At 35.9% G+C, this 7,664-nt stretch overlaps 2 pseudogenes; one reads left to right on the top strand and one right to left on the bottom strand.

Moving 5' to 3' along the window:
• Positions 1 to 1,492: 1,492 nt before the first annotated feature.
• LOC141430410 (uncharacterized) lies at positions 1,493 to 4,597 on the top strand (annotated as a pseudogene).
• A 2,388-nt stretch (positions 4,598 to 6,985) lies between these two features.
• LOC141430401 (aprataxin-like) overlaps positions 6,986 to 7,664 on the bottom strand; it is a 1,030-nt pseudogene continuing 351 nt past the window's right edge.

The following is a 7,664-nucleotide window of genomic DNA, read 5'->3' as shown; positions in this document are numbered from 1 at the left end:
TCATTTTAAGTGTTTTTTTAAACTACCTTCCTACCTCTACTTCCTCGGGAAAACTGTGCATTGTCAATTCAGTTCTTATCGTTAATATCGTTAATATTTTATCATGTTTAGATACGTACGTACCTATCTGATTTTTCGTCAATTTTGTCGGGAAGGTATCCTAAAAAAGGTAATGATTAAATACAGAGTCAATGAGTCAATGGAGCTCATTCAAATATCAATCTCATCAAATATTAATTTTTATTACCTACCTATCTACAGCGCCGTGCAGTCTTGCTCACGAATTCAATTGCATTGCAAATTTATCTAATGGAGGTTCTACATTAGCTGTGAAATTCTTGACGTAACGAGGACGGCTCTCCAGACCATAAACCTAATAATACTATGCTCCAGACAATTTAGACTCACAAAATTCACATGCCTGCACTTGTTTGAGGTGGAAGTAACAAACCAAAAATCAGTCGAGAATTAGAAGATAATCGGTAATAATGTGAAAAAAAAGATAAAATAACAGTAAGTACCTACTTTGATCATAAAATATTACTTAGTCGCAGTAGTAGTCAGTCAGCGAGTCGTGGTCAAATGAAATGGCGGCAAATTTTTAAAAGTTAGGATTGTCAACACATTCCACAGATAAAAATATCTGTCACAAATAGGTACATAAATTCACGGGGCGTCCGTCACACTACACGTGTGCACAAACATTCGTTATTCGTATTCGTAAGTATTCGTATAACTATGGTACAACTAAAAGGCCACCAGCCACCACCCCGTAGCCACAGTCGGTTCCGCACGTGTCCAATGAATGACATTAAAATATCTACACACCGGCGCGTGGAACTGCGCAGCAAATTTGAAATGCCCTAAAATACCAGGCAAGTATAACAAGGCAAGGCGTTTTCCTTCCGCACTAATTTCTGGGGTTGCCAGAACGAGGTTAGCTTTACATTGTTTGGGATAAAACTCGCTGGTCAGTAGGATGGCCAGATGATACTATATGGGTTACCTCGTTTTTCGCGCCACTAAAATTCGGGAACCCGCAAGTTAGCAAAATTAAATACGGGGGCGCATGCGCAGGCAGGTAGATCCATTAAAACCACAAGCCACAGATCTAAAAAGTCTGTGGCTACATCAGTAATTAACTCAAAGTTTACCGAGGATGCTGCTATAGGATATTTTTCGAGATTGGTAGACGTTACTTTATTTTATTTACCAGAGTTGCAAGCAATGGCAATACTACGTAGTATTCGTATACCTGTGGTAAACCTGCAGGGCTACTACGAAACTCGGAACTCGAAGTTCGTGTCGTGCGGTTCCTCTGACACTTATACCATTTAATACGAGAGCGAGAGAGACGGTACGATACGAACTTCGAGTTTCGAGTTTCGTAGTAGCTTGCTGACCGGCTAGACTGTCAGTCAGACTGACACTGACAGACAGTGACACTGACAGTGACTGACTGAGCTAAGAGAAAGGATTACTGCGTTTTGGCCAAACGGCTGCTACAAGCGTTACAGTTAGATTAATTTATTTTTAATCCATTTATATATAAATGAAGGAAAGAAACTAAAATTGGAATAATTCAAAATAAGATAATTTTTACAGAAGTGCCATTTCAATTTGAATATGAAAATAGCCGTAGAAGGTTGTGCCCATGGCGAACTAGAAAAAATATACGAATGTATCGAAACTTTGCAAGAAAGGGAAGAATTTCGCATTGATTTATTAATTTGCTGTGGCGACTTTCAGTCGGTGCGCAATAAAGATGATCTTCTGTCTATGGCTGTGCCGGAAAAATATCAGAATATCTGCACATTTTACAAGTAGGTTATCTATATTATTAATTAAAAAAAACTATAAATAATATTAATACTTCGAACCTTAGTTCTTAACAAAATGTTTGTTGGATTTCAGATATTATAGCGGAGAGAAACAAGCTCCAGTGTTGACAATATTTATTGGAGGGAACCATGAAGCATCAAACTATTTGCAAGAACTGCCCTATGGGGGCTGGGTTGCGCCCAATATTTACTACATGGGGCGAGCCGGGGTAGTCAAGGTTGGAAACTTAAGGATTGGAGGTACATGTTTCATCTCATCATCATTAATTTAAGAGCTTAGCTCTTGTCGGTGGAGTAATCGCCACTCTTTTCGGTTCTCTGCCAGCATTTTCAGCTCCTGATACAACATGACATTGACTTTTTCCTTGGCTTGATCTATAAATGACCGTCTCGGCCTTCCCCTGCAGGCGGCCTTCCCATGTTTTATCTACAGCTAATAAAAATCTAGTAATGATGAGGACATATCTGAATATCAAAAATTAATATTAAAAAGTTGATGGTCAAAATATCGAAAGTAGTTTAGGTTCAATATTGTGACTGTTTATATTAACTATTGATATTTCAATTTTCAATATTCAGATATGTGCCCGTAACGGCACTATGTACTTGATGTGGCTATGAAAAGAACTCTAGAAAGTTGATGAAGTCTTGTCTTTGAGTTCAATTTTGAAATTTGAAAATCTATTTATTTTTTTATTCAGGACAACTTTTGAACTTAAATACTTGTTCAAAATCCTCAACCTTCTCATTTGTTGATGTTTCAGGTTTGTCTGGAATTTTTAAAGGGCGAGATTACTTGCAAGGATTGTGGGAATGTCCTCCATACAATCATAACTCCATGCGATCTGTCTACCATGTGCGGTCATTGGATGTTTTCCGCCTGAGTCAGCTCAAAGACAAGGTCCATGTCATGCTCTCCCATGACTGGCCTGTAGGCATCACTGACTTTGGAGATAAAGAAAATTTACTGAGGAGAAAACCATTCTTTAGGTAAGTTTAATTTTGTCAGCTCAAAATTATTGAGGACTTGTTTAAATCAATCTAAAAAACAGGTCATACAGCAAGAAGTTATTGGCTGGTTAGTGTTTGCTACTCAAAGATGTCATAACTAGTGATATAAACTGCAGTAAAATTAATTATATCATGATTCATGACCATTTCTGAAACTGCTTTAACCCTTCATAAGGCCCCATTTATTGGAGCATATTGCCACAGAATCAAAAGCAGCTATTGAATACATACCTGACAAAGAATATTTTTAAAGCTAGTAGTATTTTAAATAATCACAATGGAAATTGTGATATATTATGAAGTTAATAAGGTTCAGTCAATGTAAGTGGTCTCTTAATCGCCTATACCTTATTCAGGGTTAAGCTCAAAGTTGTCTGAAAAATTCCAAAACAATTAAAGATGTTATGTATATGTGTATGTAATTTCACTCTTTATTGTACAAAATGAAAGAAAACTACAATTAAAAAACTGTGACTGTGCATGGAAATTATGAATATTTCGAGCCAATAACGAAACCTCTTAACTTTTTTGTAGTATTATAAAAAAAAATACTATATCATTATTATAATAAATGATAATATATATGATAGGATGTTATTGATAATAAATGGTCCTGATTCAGAATTAACAGTCATATTTATTTCAGGGAAGATATTGAGTCCAATCAATTGGGAAGTCCTCCTGCAATGAAATTACTTAAGGAGTTAAAACCAGAGTACTGGTTTGCTGCACATTTGCATTGTCAGTTTTCAGCATTAGTAAAACATGATGACAGTGAAACAAAGTTCCTAGCACTGGACAAGTGCTTACCGAAGCGCAGGCACCTACAGATCTTAGATCTGCCAGAAGAATATGATGGGGATAAACAACTGAAATATGATGAAGAGTGGCTGGCTGTATTGAGAAATACAAACCATCTTTTATCTGTCAAAAATGTGGACTCCCATTTGCCTGGTCCTGGTGGTAATGAACGGTAAATAAACATAACCTATATTTATGTTAATGTAAACCTCATCAATAATCATAATAAAAATGACTCACTCTTATTATCAAAAGGCCCTACAGGATAAAAAAAACTAATCATAGGGTGCTCCTCAATGTAAATAAAATATAACTTGTGTACAAAATTATGAGCTAAAAATATTTTGTTCTATTCCAGATTTGATTTCACACAAACATCAGAAGAAAAGGAAACTATTATACAACTAATGGGAGACATGCTTTATAAAGCAGATAGTTTTGTCAAGACGGCCCCAGTGTATGTTCCAAACTCCCCACGTGGAATGCCAAGTGACCCAATTATCAATACGCAGACAGTTGAATGAAGCCTTGTGTATTGATGACCCTTTGCAAGTTTGATGGCTCGTTCAGGGCGAACAATGAAACAGCCTGATGTTAACACTTCTGACATTCTTGCCATCCCAGAACCTGAAGTTACTTTCTGCACCTACACCTGTGAAATGCTCTAAGATGTCACTGCCAGCTCCGGTAACGCCCAGTGATTTGTGACAGTGAAATATCCCATACAAATTCTTTGTACTCGCCTGATACACCTTCTGAGACAACAGTATGTAGAATGTTCTACTCCTATTTCAGAAGGGAAAAAGACATTTAAAGACGCAATCAGTCTCTTTATACTCCTGGTGCGGATGAAAGTCTTGGAAACTTCCAGCTCTCTGTTGGATGAAGAAAGTCCTCGCTCTAGCAAATTATTGTCTAAGAATAACCATAGCTTTAATAGTTAGTATTTAGGATAATGAAATTGTACAGTAGCTAATTGCCTAAAGCAGCGGGTCTCACATTTTTGAGACTGAACTCTTTTGAATAATTAAATATTTGCCAGAGCTCAAAGAGTCAAACCCATACTATAAATGTCATTTATTTTAATTATGGCCATTACTTCTGCGGACGCTCTACAGACCAAACTTTCAGAATGACTTCTCTAAAGCATAATAAAATATTTTTTTTAATTTATGAATTTAAGCTGCCCCGAATACTTCTATTTGGCAAAACGCATTTGTTTTGTGATTCATGAAATACTGAATTATTCGACATTCAAACTTAATAAAATTGTTTAGAATAAACTTTCAATATATTTTTATGTAAATATTAATCCCTTTTTTAACTTTAAAAATACCCATTTAATCCATCTTTTCCTTATTTTTCTAATACTTTGTAAGAAGATTCTTGTGGGAAAAAATTACAAAGTTGCAGAAAATCAGAAAATTTAAGAAAATGAATGACTATAACTGACTATACCTCAGCACGTTTAATTACAACCACTAGATTAGAGACATGAAATTCAAGAATTTCACAATGTAAGTTCATGGGTTTTTCTTTTTGAAATCCTCTCCTTTTCAACGCCACGGTGGCCACAGACAAAAAACATTATGAGAATCGGTTTTTGCTGACCATATAATTTTCAGCTGTCGTGTTTTGCCGACTGTGGTGTTCTAAAAGTTACGCGTGCGAAACCGCGAGTAAAATCTAGTAAATAATAAAACTTAAGACTTAACCGAACTTTATTTTTTCTTGAAAAATGAAACAGTTTTAATTATAATATTTATGTTGAAAAATACTGGTGAGTTATTTGACTATTATATGGAATGGTGATTTAATCACTGTTCAATTATTTGCAGCATCTCTATAAGGAATGTCCATTGAAACATGACAAATGAATGAAATTATGGCAAGCTTATTTTGGCAATAAAATAAATTTTTAAACTGTTTTTTTTTTACCTACCATTATCTTTGATAATTATCTATACCCACATCTAGTAACATTTAGTATTTTATCACATAATACTTTTTAGCTCAAAAACTGGATTAGAATACCCATAATTCAGTTAATCCCCGATATGCTTAACAGGTTCCCTGTCCCATGAGGCACATGTTTTTTATGTACATAATGCAGTTGTTTTTTGATAAATAAAATACATTAGTAATTTCTTAATCATAATTCATTATTGCATGATAACGGGTATAGAAAAGTAAAGGTAAAAATACTGCTCAAAAGAAAATTAAGGGCCACATGAATTTTATGGGTGTAGTATATAAAAATAATTATTTTTATTCTGAACCACATTAAGATAACCAATGAAAATTACATTAATTTTTTTTTTGAAAATTACTATGGGATATTACATTACTTTATCATTAATATACTTTATTCATGTGTAAGAAGTGCTGGCCGCTTATATCGACATGGTGGTGCCTCATCCGTCGGGCCCTCACTAATTCCAGCACTCTCCTGCGGTTTGTTGAGGGACGACGGAAAAAGGCCGGATGTGCCACCTTAGTGCCTTGGACTTTGGGACGAACTTTGGTGTGGGACGCGACGTGTGTCGACACTCTAGCCGCGTCTCACATCCAGAGAACCGCGCTCAGAGCTGGGGCGGCTGCTGAACAGGCTCAGATAAACAAGCGCCGCAAATACACGCATTTAACAAACTATCATGATTTTGCGGCGCTTGCTTTCGAGACAATGGGTCCATGGTCGGAACCCACAAAAAAAATTATCAAGGACTTATCTACTCGTCTGGTTTTGGACCTCAGGTGACCCCAGGGTGGCACTTACCTCTCGCAAAGATTAGAATAACAGTTCAGAGAGGTATGCTGCCAGTGTCTTGGGGTCTGCCTGGGGCAAAATTTGCCTGGATGTTACGTTAGGTTATTTTGTTCATAGTTTTTTATAAATAGTTTTAGTCTTGGATGTTAATAGTACTTATTGTTATGTATGTAAATAATTTTGTTTAATATGGGGACATGTCAAAAGAATGCCTGCACATTGCTTCATGACAGGGACCTGTGCCAAATTTAATGCTATCTTTGTTTTTTTATTTAAATAAGCAGTATTTGTGCTTATTAAAAACAATGAGACTAGAATGCCAGTACTTTTTTAGTTCCTGGTTACGAGGGGTTAATCTATTCCAAGTATCAGTGTGCTGAATTTCATACAATGTTGAAACTATTTCGGATGTGAGAGTACTTTAACTTGCTGCTAAAATATTTTTCAAAGAGGTTTAACATTGAATTAATATCATCTCTAAAAGGTCTCCATTAAATCATAGTTTCATAATATGCTAGGGTTTTGGGATGTATATGTAAACAAAGATTCATGAGAAAGTAAATGTTTATTTTACATGAGTGAACAAATGTTCCTTGAGCTGAGGCATATCTTAGGCTTAAAACTACATTGGTTACACTGTAAAATCAGTTGACATCAAGCTCTTGTGTAATTCAGTTGATATTTTTTGAATGCTTCCACTTTCTTTCAGTTCGCTTAAAACATCTGTAAAGAAAAACATGATTGGTTAAATTCAGATTAGTACAATTATAATTTAAGCTTACTTTGAAATCATCGGCTTACCTTGGTAAGGAATAAAAAATTTCGTAGTGAAGCTGTTCCAGTGAACTTTGGTTTTCAAACATGGAGAAACCATATCTGAGCTGATGACATGCATGTGGAGTTCGCTGCAAGCTCGGCACAGCATGGAACCCGGCTCTGAGCGTGGCCCCGTCGTGGTTTTCTTTTAGTTCTTCATAGAAATCGCCGAACTCTTCTAAGAGACTTATGTGATTTTATTAAGCCCGTAAATACTATTAATATCATCTTGCGGCAAAACAAGGTAATGAACTTTAGCTTTAGGATATTTATCTCGAATCGCCACTACACGATCAGACTGTTTCACTATAAGTTGGTCTTCATAGAGCCAACCAGACCCAACGACCAGTGGTCGCGGTTGTTTCGTGCTTTATATGCATCCCCCAAACATACTCGCGTTCCTTTTGCTATTTTTAGCGTTAAATTAT

This window comes from Choristoneura fumiferana, chromosome 8 (assembly GCF_025370935.1).
Source record: "Choristoneura fumiferana chromosome 8, NRCan_CFum_1, whole genome shotgun sequence".
In the NCBI taxonomy this organism is placed as follows: domain Eukaryota; kingdom Metazoa; phylum Arthropoda; class Insecta; order Lepidoptera; family Tortricidae; genus Choristoneura; species Choristoneura fumiferana.
The sequence above is the reverse complement of the archived record's forward strand: the minus strand, read 5'-3'. Positions and strand labels throughout refer to the sequence as shown.